Source organism: Apium graveolens, chromosome 8 (assembly GCF_009905375.1).
Source record: "Apium graveolens cultivar Ventura chromosome 8, ASM990537v1, whole genome shotgun sequence".
NCBI classification, from domain to species: Eukaryota; Viridiplantae; Streptophyta; class Magnoliopsida; order Apiales; family Apiaceae; genus Apium; species Apium graveolens.
The window spans coordinates 48,754,126-48,774,838 of record NC_133654.1 but is presented as its reverse complement, the minus strand read 5'-3'; the positions used below and the strand labels follow the sequence as shown (position 1 = coordinate 48,774,838).

General features: G+C 37.3%; 1 non-coding gene across 1 annotated transcript; it reads left to right on the top strand.

Moving 5' to 3' along the window:
- The first annotated feature begins 11,260 nt into the window (after nucleotides 1-11,260).
- LOC141681350 (small nucleolar RNA R71) lies at nucleotides 11,261-11,367 on the top strand. Its single transcript, XR_012558790.1, has one exon. It is a non-coding gene; the product is annotated as a small nucleolar RNA R71 (small nucleolar RNA).
- The last annotated feature ends 9,346 nt before the right edge of the window (nucleotides 11,368-20,713 follow it).

Sequence of the window (20,713 nt, the reverse complement as noted above, 5' to 3'; positions counted from 1 at the left end):
GGCCCAAAGGAAGGCCCAGGGTTGAGGCCCAACTGTGATAAAAAACACATGGATCGAATCAAGCCAAACCAAGGGCCCAAACGTTTGAAAAGCCCAAAGGTTTAAACCCATTTAGGGATTAAAAAAGAGGGCCCGGATAAAAGGCCCAGTGAAATTATGGGCCCAAGTGGGTAAATTACTTAATTCATGACCTAAATTCGATCAAGAATTCTAATCGAAGAATCCCAATCGAAATTACCTTCGATCAGAGATTATAGGCCTTTAATTCGGTCAAAAACAAGAAGTTGGGAACTTGAACTATGACCAAAATCCTCATCGAAAGCTCTTGGTCGAATACAGCTTCGATCAAGAATTAGAACTCTTTAATTCGGTCAAAACTGGGGTCAACGAAACAATTCCTGACCGAAATTCGGCCAGGAATGCTGGTTGAATGCTCCTGATCGAAGTACAGCACGAGCATAAATAAGGGGGGGCTAATTCGGTCAAGATAGAAGAAATCCTGACCAAATTTCTGGAAAATTAAGAACATTTTCTGGAAAAATAGAAATACCTTGTTAAATTTCATAAATTATGAATATTTTCTGGAAAATTCCTTAAAAATAAGGAAAATTCCCAGAATTGAGGGAAAATTCCTGAAAATTAAGGAAAAAATCCCAGAATTATGGGAAAATTCCTGAAAATTAAGGAAAAAATACAGAATTAAGGGAAAATTCCTATAAATTTAGGAAAAATTTAGAAATTAGGAATAAATCTTGTAAATTAAGGGAATTCCTTGAGAAATTCCTAAAAATTATGGATGTATTCTGAAAATTAAACAAAAATTCCTGTAAAATCCAGAAATTAAGGGAAAAATACCAGATAATTCCTAAATGATAGGAGTAAAGGTAAAAAAAATGATAGGGAGATTCCAAAATATCCCTGAAGCCGTGTACAAGGCAAATCGTTGTAAATGTGTAGGTCGCTCCACACTTTACGCAAAAATGATACGCTGTAAGCGAACGAATGAACTTAACTTCTGCGAAATCTTTTTACGATTTCCCAGAAGTTGGGGGGAAATGATAGGGAATAAAATAAATCCTGATTGCATAATTAATATCACATTAATTATATCAGAATTGGGCTTACGGCTAGGCCCATTTGAAAAGGCCCGAAACCCTGAATGTTAATTAATTTAATAATTAATTAATAAAGGGTAAATCAGCTGATAAATAAAGCCCAAATAAGGACACAATTCCTTGGAGATTGGCCTCCAAGAAATCTCATTGGATAAGGAATCTGTTTCCTACTTCCTAGGACTCCAAAGTCGATTCTAATTCAGAGACTTGCCCATCAAGTCTCCTAACCCTGGTCCAATTCGAGGACACCCAACATCTATATAAGGGGTTCAACCCCCACCAAATCGGAACTACGTTTTTTGACTTGATCCTTGGCAATCAGCAAGGTACGTAGGTATCTTGTTAAGGCGGATCGAGTTACGAGACACAAGAGAAGTCAAATCATGCCTCGAAGCTCATGAACCCTGGTAGTAAATACAGAAATTAATATACCCTAGTTTCTAATCTATAATACTAATGAAATACATCATCTTCTTTTTCCAGAGTGTGTATTGACCTGGTCAAAGGCTGGTATCTTGATGCTTGTTAATTTCTAAGAACTCATTCTTCCAAGTTCTTTATCTGTTTACTTTTATATTTTTCTCTGATCCCACTTGTTAGATATTGAATGCTAAGAATATAACACAGAGGGGGGTGAATTTATTTCTTAGATTTTTTATATTTTAAGCTTTTTGGATTTTGGTTTGAACAAGCAGTTATAGAAATGTAGAGATATTGAAGTAAGCATAAACAACACAAACACATAATATCAAAACTCATTTAATTGTATTAATTAATAAAATAAGAACTCAACTTCTATTTTGGGAGAAAATAAGAAAATCTAGATATGTTTGTTACTTGTGAACTAAGGACCTGTGCATGCTTTATAGACTAGCAACACGGGTTTAAAAGACTTGAACTAAAATGTACTAAACTATTTTCTAAAGCAACCTTTTTCAATTACCATTTCTGGCTAAACAAATATGTGTAGAATCTAGCAGTTCTGTGACTATCCTTTGTCCAGTTAATCTTGGCCCTTGATCTTGTATTCTTCAAGCTGATTTGTAGACTTTCCAATTCAGTGAATGAATTATTTGTTGACATATAATCTTAAATTTTGAACTTGTCTGCATTCTGTTAGTCGCTAAACACGCGCTAAAATTCACGCAAGTATACGCGTTCGCAAGTAGTATAAGATATAAATCAGATTCGCTCCCATAAAGACTGGTTTAGGTTAACTTTGTAATTTATGCACTTATGCAACAATGATATGGTTATTATTCAATGCTAAGATGAATAACAAATTGAGATTATTTTATAACTAAGAATTAAACTAACAATTATAACTAAGGGAATAAGAATGGTTGAATTAATATATATGACATACATGGGATTCTAACTTCATTAAATACTTCATTCAATAGTCTTTTCATTCTTAACCTTAGCATGTAATGGTGATGACACTAATCAGATAACACGAAACTGATAAACTCCAACTTTCGTTGCACAAATACCATACTACCAGACATCCACAAAAGAGATAGAAGCTGAATAGACACCAATTATATTGAGACCCTATATGTCTATAGAATTTGACAACATAACGGTTTAATGCACAAGTTATATATCATGATTACATAGGGCAAGTAAGATGGTTAAAATTACCTAAGAATCATGCATAAAGATAACACCTGAACCTATGCTAGCATGGTAAGTTCTAAACCCTCAAATTCACTTTCGCTTCATTAAGAATTAACAAGCTATCTTATAAGTTCGCGACGCTCATAAGACGAATAAGCACAACAAATACTAAGTTATCATATAATCACCACAAACTAAGGCATCAAAATAACTAACTAAAAAAATCCATAAATAAATCTGTTAGAACCCCACGATAACGATTAGCCCATAATCGGACTCATCATCAACGTGGGTTCTGATGAAAACATTGTATAATAAATGTAGTCTTTATAAACGAATAATAAACAAAGTATAAAACAAGAGTATAGGTTCAATAATAAGAAAACTAGCATCCAACGTTATAACTTAAACAAAGAATCACAAGTTAAAACTAGGTCTTCTTCGCCTTGATTGAATTGTTCAAAAACGGTCTTCTTAACTCATTCTCCTTGTGCTCTGATGTGTCTCTCTTGAAAAACAAACTTAATTATGTACATATAGAAGCCCCATGCAGATTAGAAGTCTTCTGGATCAAAAGCCCATTAGAATCAGGATTCTTTGAATTCAACCTGGCGCGGCAGCGTGCTTGACCAGCGTGGGCGCACTGAGTTTCTAGACATTGGGCGCGGCCCGCGCTTTCACAGTGCGGGCGCGCTGACCTCCTGCATAAAAATCTGACTTCTTCTTTTTCTTGCTGATTTGAGCCGGCTTTCCGAGAGCTTTTATTCCAACACCACCTTAACACCAAATTAGCATCAAAATGATGCTAATTCATCTAATTACCAAGATAATGCCTGAAAATGCAAAAATACTAGAAAACACATTAAAATACCAACAACTCGAGTACAATTACACCAATTCAAAGCTTTACGGAGCGTAATAAAGTGTCATAAATGCAACTCAACATACCCCCAAACTTGAATCGATGCTTGTCCTTAATCATAAAGAGACTCAAAGAATAAGAAATAAAAATGCATTAATGCAACTAAATGAATGCAACGATCCCCATAGAATAACTAAACCAATCAACAAGAAACATCTCAAAAAATGCAGTTATTCGCATAAAGATCAATCAATCTCACAAATTAATCTACAAACCAGAGACGTGCGCGTATGCAACCGCTTATAGACATACTATCGTAACTAGATCAATAATCATGACTCACTATCCATCAAAACAATCGCAAGGTTAAAAATAGAATAAAAGCTAGGCTCAAAATAACTTTTAACACTTCAATTCTTATATCGGGGTTTTACATGGATTCACGCTTTTATTCTCAACAAAACAATAAAACTATGCTTATTTGATCGTGCAATGAGTGAGGTCCACAAAAGACTTATACAATAGTACCCATATAGCGAGTGTTAGGTTAGCAGATCCCAGACTATGAAAAGCCTTAGGTCACTAGGCACAAAGTCCCCTAAGAACTTAATAACTCGAGTACTAAAGAGTCCACTCGTGATCAATTATTCATAACACATGCTTTTTTTATTTTTCTTTCCTTTTTTCTTTTTTCAACAATTTCTGAATGAGTGCATTTTGCTCCATCTCATCCAATCCTATACTACTCATATAAATATGAGTCGGCTACTAGCCATTTGACACCTAGCCAACACAACTAGCAATGAAATCCAATTTTCTCCAATTTTTAAATATCCATGTCTTTTATTATTAAGAGAATATCCTAAATTCTAAATATAAACAAGTGATTAAACCTCAACAAACAAACAAACCATGACCATGATCTAGTACTTTAGCAACCTATAAGACTTAGTGAAATACAATTGTCTCAAGTATGCAAATCAATTCAATAAGACTTAACTTTACTAAATATGGCATCACTACACTAGCATCAATATCACAAGTCAAACGGAAAAATTATCTAAGGGATCATGTTATTATGCCAATGCATGAAACTACATGAACAAATTATCATAAAAACTACCAAAAATAAAAAACTACTACATGGAAAAATATGCAACTACATGCACTAAACTATCATAAATATGCAACTATATGTGACTCACACAAAACATATTACTTCAACTACTACCCCCAAACTTAAAATATTCACTGTCCTCAGTGAAGGTAATATAGTAAGGAATCAGGAAAACCTACTCCGAATTAGGATTATCACCCTCAACAGGTGGAGTGTCTGGCGTGTTTGGAGGTGGATACACGAAATCCTTACCAAATACTGGCCACTAGATGTCAACACCGATGGCTCTGAATGCAGTCCCAAGTGCCTGGGTGAGATCACGTGCAAACCGACTATGGATGTCGTGCATGGCATCCATCCTCCTCGCTAGACGCCTATACTGTGTCATACTCAAACCAGCTCCAACCTCAGCTCCTGCCTCCTCCTGCTGTAAAGGGTCAGCCTCTTCTCCTAACTGAGCTCTCCAAGTTGCCTTCCTTGCCTACTGCGTCCCACCAGCAAAAGTATGATCCGCTGGTCTACCACCTGGCAGATGATCATATGAATAACCAAGCCTCTTAGAATCGGGCTTGCCACCATACCACTCAGTCATGTTCAACAGAGTAGAACTGTCGATAGGAGCACTGGGAAGCTATAGCTGCTCATGTGCAGGCCAATGAACACCAACTTCCATGCACAACTTCGTCACAACGGACACATAGGGTATCGAACCCGTAGTACCTCCTCTCAAGAATCTCAAAATCCCCTGATATATAACCATCCCCAAATCAATATAATCTCCCTGAAGAATATCCCAAAGTAGACGAGCATGCTCCCCAGTAATCTCATGCACATATGATGATGGCATGATGTTAGCATAAATAAACGAGTTCCAAGCCCGTGCAAACCTATTCATGCACGACGTAGGGAACGTGGAGTAATCAGTTGTGCCCCTCTTGAACTTCCATTGAGTCTCGGGAACACAAAGAGTAGCAATGATCGGATCCAGATTAAAGTCCTCTAGAGTCTTATCATTCCAAGTGTCTTGACCGGCTTCCTCGCGGGATGCTCAATCACCCTCCTTATCACATCCGTACTATACTCCATAGTCATCCCCCTGACCACCGTGAAGCCATTCTTCTCCGCCTTCGTATTAGCATAGAACTCTTGCACAACACTCATGGGCACAGCAGCGGGAGCCTCGTAAAAAGGAACCCAGCCCATCTCTAAAATCATCTCCAACAGCTTACCATCCTTCCATGATGGAAGAAAACCTCGCTCCTTAGCAATAGGCTTCGAGAGAAGCCTCGTGTACTCCTCTTCAGCCTCAGGAATAGAAAACCTTGGCCTCACACCACTCGCAGATGAAGAATCGGTGGTGCTACTGCTAACTTAAGTTCTTTGTCTTTTGGGTGCCATTGGGATTGAATAAGAGAGAATAAGAGAGTTTGTGTATAAGTGTATATAATTATAGGTGGTGAGAAGAGAATTATATATGGAATAAAAGTGGGAATTGATTATGGGAATCATGGGAATAATGGGTTTAATTTGGAGAGGGAAATTTGGGATGTGGAAGAGTAAAATTTGGTTTTAAATTGATTTTATAGAAAAAATCCCATTTTTCCTCTTAAAAAATGTTGTTTTTATTTTTTTTGAGTCGGGACCCCGGCGCGGCCGCGCACTAGACCAGCGCGGGCGTGCTTGGCTACTGAAGTTGGCCCTGAATTTTTTTCTTTTTCTGATTTTTATGTTTTTCTCCTTTCTTTTTTCTTCCTCTACCTACTAATGCACAACAAACTTGAATGTCCTCCCAAGAAGCGCTTGTTTTACATCGTTAGCTCGATGTAGAAACTCGAGATCAAGCGGACAATAAAACGGCACTAACCACCTCGCGGTTTTGCCGTGTCACCATAATAATGCTTCAACCTCTGACCATTTACCTTGAATACCTAGCCCGGATCATTCTCAAAAATTTCCACCGCTCCATGTGGAAACACAGTTTTGATTATGAAGGGCCCTGACCATCTTGACTTCAACTTTCCAGGAAAAAGACAGAGATGAGAGTTAAACAAAAGAACTTGTTGTCCCGACCCTAATGATTTGAGCACTAGACCCCTATCGTGCCACATCTTAACTTTTTCCTTATACATTTTGTTGTTCTCATAAGCTTAAAGTCGGAACACATCGAGTTCATTCAATTGAAGCATCCTCTTCTTTCCAGCTGCATCCAAGTCAAGATTCAACTTCTTCAAAGCCCAATACGCCTTATGCTCGAGCTCCACAGGCAAATGACACCCCTTACCATAAACCAACTGAAATGGTGACATTTCCAAGGGAGTCTTATATGTTGTTCAATAAGCCCAACCAGCTTCATCAATCTTAAAAGACCAATCTTTCCTCGATGGACACACAACTTTCTCTAAGATGCGCTTAATCTCTCTGTAAGATACCTCAGCTTGACCATTTGTCTGAGAATGATAAGCCGTAGCCATGCGCTGATTCACATTATACCTTTGCATCATAGAAGTGAACTTGTGGTTGTAAAAATGCGACCCCTCATCACTGATTATGACTCTTGGAGTTCCAAACCTTGTGAATATCTGTTTGTGAAGAAATTTAAGCACCACATTCGCATCATTCGTTGGAAACGCCTTAACTTCAACCCATTTCGACACATAATCAACTGCCAACAAGATATACTGATTGTTACAAGATGAAACAAATGGCCCCATTAAGTCAATTCCCCAAACATCGATGACTTCAACCTCGAGAATCACATTAAGAGGCATCTCATCCCTCTTAGACATATTACCCACACGTTGACATTGATCACATTTCATAACGAACTGATGAGCATCTTTAAACAAGGTAGGCCAAAACAAACCTGCTTAAAGAATACGAGTTGTTGTCTTTTGTCCACCATAGTGTCCTCCATAAGCCGTTGAGTGGAAATCTCGCAAGATCTACCCCCTTTCGCTGTACAGAATACATCTCCTGATGATTTGGTCAGCTCATTATCAAAAAAGAAATGGCTTATCCCACATATACCACTTCACTTCATGCAGAAACTTCTTCTTTTGAGCGTATGATAAGTCGGGAGGCATGATGTTACTCACAAGGTAGTTCGCAATGTCTTCAAACCACGGTTCTTACTCTTGCACTCCAAACAGCTGCTCATTGGGAAAAGACTCATTTATAAATTTCTTGTCCAGTAAAGTAGCATTAGGGTTCTCTAAACGCGAGAGATGATCAGCGACTTGATTTTCAGTCCCCTTTATGTCCTTGATCTCTAATTTAAATTCTTGAAGCAAAAGAACCCATCTAATCAATCTAGGTTTCGAGTCCTTCTTCGAGACGAGATAACGAATTGTAGCTTGATCAGTGAAAACTGTCACTTTAGTCCCGAGTAGATAAGACCGAAATGTCTCAAAACCATAGACAATAGCCAAGAGTTCTTTCTCCGTAGTAGTATAATTCAGTTGAGCACCATTCAAGGTCTTACTAGCGTAGTAGACAACATAAAATATGTTGTTCTTTCTCTGCCCAAAAACTACTCCAACTATATAGTCACTTGCATCACACATATCTCAAAAGGTTCATTCCAGTCAAGTGCAGTTATGACAGGTGCCGTGATTAAACTCTTCTTCAATGTCTCAAAAGCAGCAAGACACTCGTCATCAAACTTGAAAGGGACATCTTTCTCTAGCAAACGACACAATGGCTTCGAAATCTTAGAGAAGTCCTTGATGAAACGCCTATAAAAACCCGCATGACCAAGAAAACTGCGAATTCTCTTAACAAAAATTGGTGGAGGAAGATTCTCAATGACCCTCACCTTGGCTTTGTCCACCTCAAGACCTTTACTAGAAACCTTGTGCCCAAGAATAATGCCCTGTCGCACCATAAAGTGACATTTCTCCCAATTGAGAACCAAGTTGGTCTCAACACACCTCTTGAGAACATGTCCAAGATTCTGCAAGCATTCATCAAAAGAATCGCCAAATACAGAGAAGTTGTCCATGAACACCTCCATATTCTGGCCAATCATATCAGAAAAGATGGCCATCATACATCTCTGAAATGTGGCTGGTGCACCACACAGACCAAATGAAACTCGTCTGAAGGTGAAAGTACCAAATGGACAAGTGAAGGTAGTCTTCTTCTGATCTTCTGGAGCGATACAAATTTGATTGTAACTCGAATAGCCATCCAAAAGACAGTAGTACTCGTGACTAGCCAATATGTCAAGCATCTAGTCAATGAAAGGCAGAGGGAAGTGATTCTTCCTAATGGCCTTGTTCAGCTTCCTGTAGTCCATATAAACTCTCCATACCATAACTGTTCGAGTAGGAATGAGCTCATTCTTCTCATTAGCAACAACTGTGATACCTCCCTTCTTCGGTACACACTGAACTGGACTCACCCAAGAACTGTCAGAAATGGGATAAATAATCCCTGCATCCAGCCACTTAAGAATTTCCTTCTTCACTACTTCCTTCATGATTGGATTAATTCTTCTTTACTGCTCAACTGTAGGCTTTCTACCTTCCTCTAGAAGAATTTTATGCATGTAATAAGGAGGGCTGATTCCCTTAATATCTACTATAGTCCACCTAATTATTGATTTAAACTCTCTTAGAATCCTCAAAAGCTTCTCCTCGTCGCTATCTAAAAGGTCAGATGCAATAATAACAGGCAGAGTAGATGCATCACCAAAAAAAGCGTACCTCAAATGTTCAGATAAAGGCTTAAGCTCAAGAGTGGGAGCTTCCTCAATAGATGGCTTGAGGCGTTTAGGAGCTTTGTTCAATTCCTCCATTCCAAGAGATTCAAAAGGCATATCAATCTTCCTCTTCCAGGGTGAAGCATTTAGATATTACAATTGCTCTTCACCTTCATCATCTTCACTATCTGAATTCCCCAATAAGGTCTTCTCTAAAACATCAGACCTTAGCAATTGATCAAGTTCTGAAGTAACCACAGAATCGACCAACTCCACTTTTAAGAACTCCTCATTTTTCGTAGGAAATTTCATAGCATTGAACACATTAAAAGTTACATCCTGATCCATCACTCGCATTGTAAGCTCACCCTTCTGCACATCTATCAAGGTTCAGCCAGTCGCCAAGAAAGGTCTTCCCAAAATTATGGGAATCTTCTTATCCTCCTCGAAATCAAGAATTACAAAATCAGGAGGGAAGATGAGTTTATCAACCTTGAGCAAGACATCCTCCATAATTCCTCGCGGATATGTAAAAGAATGGTCGGCCAACTACAAAGTCATATAAGTCGGTTTTTGATCACGCAAGTTTAACTTCTTGAAGATTGACAAAGACATCATATTGATGCTTTCTCCCAGGTCACATAAGCATCTATCAAAAGACACTTTTCCAATAGTCCATGGAATAGTGAAGCTTTCTGGATCTTTAAGCTTCGGAGTCAACTTCTATTATAGCACAGCACTATATTCCTCCGTGAGAGCGACAGTCTCTAAATCATCTAGCTTCCCTTTCCGAGAGAGAATACTTTTCATAAACTTTGTGTAACTAGGCACCTGCTCAAGAGCCTCGGCAAAAGGTATGTTGATATAAAGTTTCTTGAACACCTCCAGAAACTTCTCAAATTGCTTAACCAGCTTTTTCTTCTACAGTCGCTTGGGAAAAGGCGGTGGAGGATAGAATTGTTTTTCCCCTCTATTACCCTCAGGAGGAGTGCTCAACAGTAGTCTTCCTTGGTTCCACTTCTACTTCCTACTGCTCTACTTCTTCTTCAGCCCCAGCTTCTTTAGTCGAAACTTGAATTTGTTCAGGATTTGCAACCATTCCAGACCTCAAAGTGGTTGACTTCACCTGCTCCTTAGCTTCCCTCTTTCCTGACACTTCAGTGTCACTAGGTAATGTACCAGGTTGACGATTTAGCAAGGCATTGGCAATTTCCAATTTGATTTTCCAAGGTCTTGATAGAAACAGCTTGACTCCTGCATATAAGCTTCAACTCCTCTAATTCAGAATTTTCATTAGCTTGTTGCAGCTGAAGTTGCTGCCTTGGTACAAATTGCGGTTGCTAAACACCAGGAGGGTTGTACTGCTTAGCTGGGTACTGCTGATAAGGCTATTGAACCGCATTCTGAGCATTGCTCCAGCTGAAATTAGGATGATTGCGGTTGTTAGGATGATAAGTAGCTGGCACAGGTTGCTGTGATCGATGAAAGTTGCTCACGAACTGAGCTGATTCACTAGATATAGCACACTAATCAGTCTCATAAGAACCTACACAAAGCTCACAAACACTCGTCCTCTGATGAAATCCATAGTTAGCCAGCGAATCGATCTTCATAGACAACACCTTTAGTTGAGCAGTGATAGTCGTAGCTGTATCCACTTCAAGAACTCATTCTACCTTGCCATGTGGCAATCTATGGGTTGGATACTGATATTTATTAGTAGCCATCAGTTCAATTAGATCAAAATCTTTGCCCATAATGATCCACCTAATGTTGCATCGAGCATGGGTCTTGACTGTGCTCCCAACCCGTTATAGAAGCAATTGATGATCATCCAATCATGCATTCCATGATGAGGACACTTCCTAAGCATCTTATTGTAGCGCTCCCAAGCTTCACATAGAGATTCTCACGATTGCTACGCAAATTGAGTAAAGGCATTTCTGATTGCAGTTGTCTTCTCCATAGGGTAAAATTTAGTGAGAAACTTTTGAGCAAGATCTTCCCAAGTAGCAATCGAACCAGCTGGTAGAGAGTGTAACCAGCTCTTAGCCTTGGCCCTCAGAGAGAATGAAAACAGTCTCAGTTTCACCGCATCCTCAGACACACCATTAAACCTGAAGGTGTCGCAGATCTCTATGAAATCCCTAATGTGCATATTGGGATCTTCCGTTGGAGAACCCCCAAACTGGACTGAATTCCGTAACATCTGTATTATGCCAATCTTGATCTCAAAAGTATTAGCTATGATAGCTGGCCTGATAATGCTAGATTGAATATCTTTGATCTTGGGATGAGAAAAATCCATCAAGGCTTTCGTTCGTGCTGTTGGATCTCCCATTGTAATGAGTACCTAAAACACAACAAGTAAACTGTGAAAGTAAAAGAGTCTGAGTCAGTGAACTTTAACGACCACTGATGAAAAGCACATAAACTAAAAATTAATACCGAGTCCCCGACAGCGGCGCCAAAAACTTGTTAATCGCTAAACACACGCATAATTCACGCAAGTATACGTGTTCGCAAGTAGTATAAGATATAAATCATATTCGTTCCCACAGAGACTGGTTTAGGTTAACTTTGCACTTATGCAACAATGATATTCCTATAATAATGCTAAGACGAATAACAAATTGAGATTGTTTTATAACTAAGAACTAAACTAATAATTATAACTAAGGGAATAAGAATGGTTGAATTAATATATATAACATACATGGGATTCTAACTTCATTAAATACTTCATTCAATAGTCTTTTCGTTCTTAACCTTAGCATATAATGGTGATGACACTAATCAGATAACACGAAACTGATAAACGGCAACTTTCGTTGCACGAATAGCATACTACCAAATATCCATAAAAAAGATAGAAGCTGAATAGACACCAATTATATTGAGACCCTATATCTATAGAATTTGAAAACATTATGGTTTAATTCACAAGTTATCTATCATGATTACATAGGGTAAGTAAGATGGTTAAAATTACCTAGGAATCATGCATAACAATAACACATGAACCTATGCTAGCATGGCAAGTTCTAAACCCTTATATTCACTTTCGCTTCATTAAGAATTAACAAGCTATCTTATAAGTTCGTGACGCTCATAAGAAAAATAAGCACAACCAATACTAGGTTATCATACAATAACCACACACTAAGTCATTGAAACAATTAACTAAAGAAATCCATAAATAAATCCGTTAGAACCCCCACGATAACGATTAGCCCATAATCGGACTCATCATCAGCGTGGGTTCCGATGAAAACATGGTATAATAAATGTAGTCTTTATAAATGAATAATAAACAAAGTATAACACAAGAGTATAGGTTCAAGAATAAGAAAACTAGCATCCAACATTACAACTTAAACAAAGAATCACAAGTTAAAACAGGGTCTTCTTCGCTTTGGTTGAATTGTGTTAAAACGGTCTTCTTTACTCCTTCTCCTTGTGCTCTGATGTTTCTCTCTTGAAAAATGAACTTAATTATGTATATATAGCAGCCCCATGCAGATTAGAAGTCTTCTGGATCAAAAGCCCATTAGAATCAGGATTCTTTGAATTCGACCTGGCGCGGCCGCGGGCTTGACTAGCGCGGGTGCGCTGAGTTTTTGGACTTTGGGCGCGGCCGCACGCTTTCATAGCGCGGGCGCGCTGACCTCCTGCATAAAAATCTAACTTCTTCTTTTTCTTGCTGATTTGAGCCGGCTTTCCAAGAGCTTTTATTCCAACACCACCATAACACCAAATTAGGATCAAAATAATGCTAATTCACCTGATTACCAAGATAATGCTTAAAAATGCAAAAACACTAGAAAACACATTAAAATACCAACAACTCGAGTACAATTACACCAATTCAAAGGTTTACGGAGCGTAATAAAGTGTCATAAATGCCAATCAACACATTCTATATTTGAGAAGTATGTCGAGATCTCTAATTTGGTTTATAGAGAAATGACATCTCGGTAAATATAATGACTTATCGAGATCTCTGAGTTCTTTATACGTATACTTGACTTGTCGAGGTCTCTAGATCCTTGCATGTGAAATGACTTGTCGATATGTCTGATATCTCTATATGTAGAAATGACTTGTCGATATCTTTGAGATCTCTATATACAAAATTTGACTTATCGATATCTCTGAGATCTCTATATGAGAAATTGACTTGTCGATATCTCCAATTCTTCACATCTTCATTTAACTTGTCGATATCTCTGAGATCTCTACATGAAAAATGACTTGTTGATATCTCCAGTTCTCTACATCTTCATTTGACATGTCGATATTTCTGAGACTTCTCTATAAGCCATTATGGACTTCTCTACAAGTCATTTTGGACTTCTCAAATGAATTCTTGATATTACCTGATATGTGACTTATTGATATCTTGACTTCGAATATTTTTCATAGAACAACTTTATTAAACTCCAAGCTTTTACATCTTTTCTCTAAGGCATGATCTTGGCTTGATCTTCTTCCAGACTTTATTCCTTAGCTTGAATTAGTTCACAGAAAAATACCCCAGTGTAATCTTCTAACCATTTTTACAGACTCAAAAAATACAATATAGAATACAAATATAAATTACAATACAATTTAATCTTAGGATTGTCAACATGACTTAGTGTTGTTATTATGCAGGCATGTCTTGCACAACATAACTTGGATTGTATTGGACATGGAAATGAAGAAATATGTGAACTGGACTTAGCTGATAGGAATATTATTTGTCTTATTGCACATGTAACTTGGTGATAAATAAACCAAGTGTAGCAAGTAACTTAAAAAAACCAACTTGAACAACAAGTAGAAAGCAAGCTATATCTCTAGAAATACTCTCAAGTTCTAAGTTGTAAAGATTACTTGTAAGCAGCTGTGTGCATTCATGCATCACAAATATTTTCTCAATATATACATCTTTGGTGAAAAGCACCAAAAAGTTTATAAACTTGTGTTTATTTACTTTGTGTTATTTGAATACTTTCAAAGCCTTATTTGCATCCTTGCATATTCAAAACACAGTTATATATTTAAGAAATAATTTTTCAGAAATACTCAAAAAGAAACCAGAATTTCATTCAACCCCCTTCTGTAATTTTGTTGTTGTATTGTTAGGGAATAACACCAAGCCTACGGCAGATTTGTTGTCAATATACAGAACTACAGGACCAATATAGTTGTCTCAGTCTTGTACGTGTCAACTAAAGTCCCCGGTTGAGTAGGAAATAGTCCAGATATGGTGAAATAATTCCATTTCGCAGACCCACTTTCTTTTTCTCCCTGTTGTGTCCAAGGCCAGAACCTTTTTTCTTCAAAAATTATTTCACGGATAACATGTAATTGCATAGTGGCTGGATAATACAAATGGTACGCTTCTGTACAGTGTTCTTTCTCGAGATTTATCACAACTCTGCTACAATCATCCAGCTTTATTATTTGTGTATTGTGCACCTTCATATGAGACACAAAGACGAAACTCGAATGTTCTTGAGATTGGGTTTGTTTCCCGTCCATACCTCGTAAGGTGTTTTATTTGACAAAGCACGGGTGGGTAGACGATTCAAGATGTAAACCGGGTATCAAATGGCATCACCCCACAAAAATAACAGAGCTGCATAGATTTCAAAAAACTTCTTGCAATAGCGACTACTATCATGTTCCTTTTTTCTACCATACTGTTACATATTGAATTCTCAATGATCAGAAGGAGCTCAGGATCTAGCTGTTTGGTGTCATCAATATTTGATGTGTCGTCAGGATTTGACACATCATCATCATTTGGATGTCATCAATATTTGAAGACAGTTAGCTTACAAGATTTGTTCTATTCCTTGTATTATGGAGTAGATATCTTTTACGTCTGATTTATAGGACTTTATCTATTCAGTTGAAGATATGTATCAGTTTTAGTTAGCTTTTGATAATGCATATCTTAGATTGATTTGTTGTAGCAGTGTAGTATATAAACACAGTTTAGGTCATCACATAGGTAATCGATCCCGAGTATCATTCGCCCTAGCAGCTCTCAAGAACATCAGTATTTCTTGAGAGAGTTTTGTAACAGTTTTTATCAGATATATAAAAAGCTGTTATGTTTTATTACTTGTTCGAAACATTTATACAATTGCATCCAACCCCCCTTAAACAATTGTATCTTCACTGGGAAACAATTGGTATTAGAGCTCACTGATAAACTTACAATCAGAAATGATCTAAACATGTCTTTGAACAAGTATGAAAGTATTAAAATTCCCATTCTGAAAAAGACTGAATATCCTACATGGAAGGTGAAGATGCTCATGCACCTGGAAGCTACAGATCTAGATTATCTCGACGTGATTAATGATGGACCCAACATGCTAACAAAACTGGTGCCTGCAACTCCTACTGTTGCTGAACATTATCAGCTGAAGCAGAAGAGTGAGTGGACACTAGAAGAGAAAGTAGTTGTGCTGAAAGATGCAAAGGTAAGAAACATTTTGCATAACAGTCTTGATTCTGTGATGTAAAATAGGGTTATAGCTTACAAGACTGCCAAAGAGATCTGGGATGCTCTTGAAACTCAATGTCAAGGAACCATGCATGGCCATCAAGAAGAACAGAAGGGCTGTTCTGATTCAAGAATATGAATACTTTGAGGCCAAGCCTGATGAAAGTCTCACAGACATATATGACAGATTTCTGACCCTTCTCAACAATCTGTCTTTGGTGTGAAAGGTGTATGATCGAGAGGATTCAAACACCAAGTTTCTGAGAGCCTTGAGTGAAGAATGGGAGACTCAAACTTCAATCATACGACATCAGTATGATTTGGAAATAATTACTCTGGATGAAGTCTATGGCATGCTGAGAACTCATGATTTGGAAGTCCAGCAAAGGAGAAAGAGAAAAAGCAGCAAGGGAAATTTGTTGCTTTGAAAGTAAATGATAAAGCTTCAAAATAAAAGTATGTTGGAGTTGTAAGAAAGAAGAACAATTTTCCAGAATTAGATACTGATGATTCATCATCAAATCCTGATGATGATACTGATTCTGAAGCTGATGAGAATATGACATATTTTGATGTCATAAAAATGGTCGCATTGCTGGTTAAGGGTTTCAGGAGGATGCAATTCAGGAAGTCTAAGAACAACAGAAGCTTCAGGAAGAAGTTTACTGAAGGTGAAAGGAAGTCAACTGAAAGAAAAGATGGAAAGGACTCTAAAGCTGGAAAAGTAGACAGGACAAAGATCAAGTGCTACAACTGTGATGAACGTGGTCACTTTGCTACAGAGTGCAAGAAAATAAAGCATGATAAAGGGAAGAACAAAGCCCTGATCACATCAGGCAAGAATTGAATGGACTCCTCTGATTCTGAAAATGAAGACACATGCTATGCACTGATGGCTAGCCTTGGTGATCCTGCTTCCTCTGAGTCTAAGGTACCAACTTCCTTCTTCTCTTTTGATACTAAAGATATATCTGAGTTGAAATCTATTCTTAAATCTATGCATGGTAATTTTAAGAACAAGACTCTAGAAAATGATAGACTTATAACTAAAATTGAGATCTTGAAATCTAGGAATGTATAGTTAGAGTCTAACTTAATAAATCAGATTGATTTGAAGAAAGAATGTGAGAGAGCTAAACATACAGTAAAGATCCTTGAGGTTAGATACAGTATATTAGAAAAAGATCTAGAAAATGAGAGAAAAACCCTTAAGGATTGGACTGATTCAGGAAAAAAGGTTCATGAGATGATCTCAAAGAAAAACTGGAAAGAATGCCTAGGCTATAAAGATGGAGTTAAGAATGTTGACACTGAAAATAAAATTTCCCTTAAGACTCCTATTAAGTTTATCTCTATAGAAGCTGATGAACCAAAATCCTTCTTTGAAAAGGGTTCAACATCAGTTTCACAAGAAAAATTGGTAAGTAATAAATCTCAAAGAAAGGAAATCAAGGAAACCGTTAAGACTATTAAGAAAGAAAAGAACATAGGACTTTTGTCAGCAAGACAATTGAAAAAGAAAATATCTGAGGTTACTGACAAACCTCAAATAAAAAGTCCTAAAAGAAACAAGAATGGTAAGCAAGGTATTTCTAAGGATTCAAATTACAAGGTTGTTCCCAATGATCCTAGAAAAACTTGTTTTAACTATGGAAATACTAATCATCTTGCGATTGATTGCAGGAAGAGTAAGAAAATGAAAACTGCTATTCCTGAGTCTGATGTTAGGGGTATATCAGTATTTTATAAACCACAAAATCCTTTTTTCATTGTGGTAGTAGTTGGCATTCGATTTATACTTGTAGTTCCTATCACAAGCTATATCACAACCATTATGAACCTTTGCCTAAATTTAATAAAGTTGCTTGTGTGCTAATTCTCTTGGTTCTACTAAATCTACTTCTAACAAGACAAATCCTGAGAAAGGAAAAACTGTTAGAAGTACTCCTGACACACAAAGGCTTTAGTTGTCCAAAAAGAGGGCCCAACAAATATGGGTCCTTAAAAATCCTTCTAATTAATTATTCTTCTGATTGCAGGATAACAAGAAAAATACACTTGTCTTGGATAGTAGATGGTCAGGATACATGACTGGAAATAAATCCCTGTTGTCAGAATTTGAAAAGAAGGCTGGCTCAGATGTATCTTATGGAGATGGAAATGTAGGACACACTCTGGGATATGGAAACTTGATAATTGGAAAGGTAGAAATATAGAATGTAGCTCTGGGGGATGGACTGAAACATCAGTCAAATCACGGACAGAGGTTATCATGTGGTATTCTATGACTCACACTGTGAAGTTGTTCATAAAAAATCAAAGAAAATTGTCTTAATAGGCTACAGACATGGTAACATATATGAAGCAAGGCTACATGAAAGTCTTGAAAAGGAAGCTACTTGCCTTATCTCTAAGGCATCGGTAGATGAGAGTTGGAACTGGCATAATAATCTCTCGCATCTCAACTTCAATTCAATCAATGAACTTGCCAAGAAGGAGCTTGTAAGAGGATTATCAAATATGTTATACTCATCTAATGGTCTTTGTGATGCCTGCCAAAAATCCAAACATAGAAGAGTATCTTTCAAAAGCAAAACAGAACTCTCTATTTCTGAGCCATATCACATGCTACACTTGGACCTCTTTGGACTAGTAAACATAATGTCCATCAACAAGAAAAGGTACATACTCGTAATAGTTGATGATTTCACTAGATATACACAGGAAGGATGAAACTCCATAAGTTCTTCTGGATCACATAAGGAAAATTGAAAATGGATCCACTCACAAAGTGAAAATTCTGAGAATTGATAATGGCACTGAATTCAAGAATTCAAAAATGAAGGAATTCTGCAAGTACAAAGGCATAGAACAACAATTTTCAGCTCCTAGTACACCTCAACAAAATGGTATTGTTGAGAGGAAGAACAGAACCTTGATTGAGCTGGAAGAAATCTACTAGAAGAAGCAAAACTACCCACTTACTTTTGGGCTGAAGCAGTAAACACAGCCTTTTATACTCAGAATATCACTCTGATAAACAGACATGGTGTTACTCCTTATCAGATACTGAAATAAAAGAAGCCCAGTCTCAAACATCTTCATGTATTATGATGTAAGTGCTTTATTTTGAGAACTCATACTGATCAGCTAGGAAAGTTTGAATCAATAGCTGATGAAGGAATTTTTGTTGGATACTCACCATCAAGAGCATACAGAGTTTTCAATCTGAGAACAAACATTGTAGTTGTCTCCATAAATGTATCTTTTGATGATAAGAAGATTCCTGGTTTTGAAGAAGACAATCATGAAAGTCTAATCTTTGCAAATGAAAATGCATTGTTGGAATCTGGATCAAACTCTAATGAACTGTCAAATCCTGATGATCCATATCCTGACACTTCTTCAGATTCTGAAGATAATAATTGTACTAATGAACCTACACATTTTGAGGGGGAGCAACAGCAAGGGTCAGCTGATGGTTCTTCTCAATCATCTCAAGGTTCTTCTCAATCTATTCTCTCAGAATTCAATGCTGATTCAAAATCAGATGAACATGAGTCAAATCCTAATATTTCATCAGGAGATAACACAACAGATTCAGGGGGAGCCTCAAATTTATTTGATGAGGCATACAATTCAGGGGGAGCATCTAGCTCCAGAAGGACACTTCTCAGTGCCAGAAAATGGACTAAAGATCATACTCCTAATCTGATCATTGGAAATCCTAATGATGGTGTAAAGACAAGAAGTGCACCTCAGAATGAATGTTTATATCATAATCTACTTTTAAAAGAAGAGCCAAAGAAAGTAGAAGATGCACTCAAGGATGCAAATTGGGTCATGGCTATGCAAGAAGAATTAAATGAGTTTGAAAGAAATGAAGTATGGAAGCTAGTGGCTAGACCTAAGAACAGGTCAATTATAGGAACAAAGTGAGTCTTTAGAAATAAGAATGATTCTGATGGTACAATCATCAGAAACAAGGCAAGATTGGTGGCAAAAGGTTATTCCCAACAGGAAGGTATTGACTATGATGAGAAATTTGCTCCTGTTGCTAGGCTGGAAGCAATCAGAATCTTCTTGGCATATGTTGCTCACAAGAAATTAAAAGTCTTCCAGATGGATGTCAAGAGTGCATTTCTCAATAGAGAACTTGAAGAGGAAGTCTATGTTAAACAACCACCAGGATTTGTGGATCCTAAACATCCTGACTATGTTTACAGACTTGATAAAGCACTCTATGGACTGGAGCAAGCACCTAGAGCACGGTATGAAACCCTTGCTCAGTTTCTACTTGAAAGTGGATTCAAAAGAGGTACAATAGATAAAACCTTATTTTATCTGAATAAAGGTAAATATTTGCTTTTATTCCAAATTTATGTGGATGATATCATTTTTGGATCAACTAATCAAACACTGTGTGATAAGTTTTCAAAGTTGATGCAATCAAGATATCAAATGAGTATGATGGGAGAGATGACCTATTTCATAGGCTTGCAAATTAAACAGACTGATAATGGCATCTATATTAATCAGTCCAAGTACACAAGTAATCTACTAAAGAGGTTTAATATGCCAGAAAGTGCAACTGCAAGTACTCCTATGGCAACTGCTACAAAACTTGATCCTCATGAAGGTACAGCAGTTGAAGTCACAAGCTACAAATGTATGATTGGTTCTCTTTAATACCTACCTGCTAGTAGGCCACACATTATGTTTTCCACCTGTTTGTGTGCAAGATTTCAGGCAAATCCAAGGGAGCCACATTTAATTATAGTAAAGAGAATTT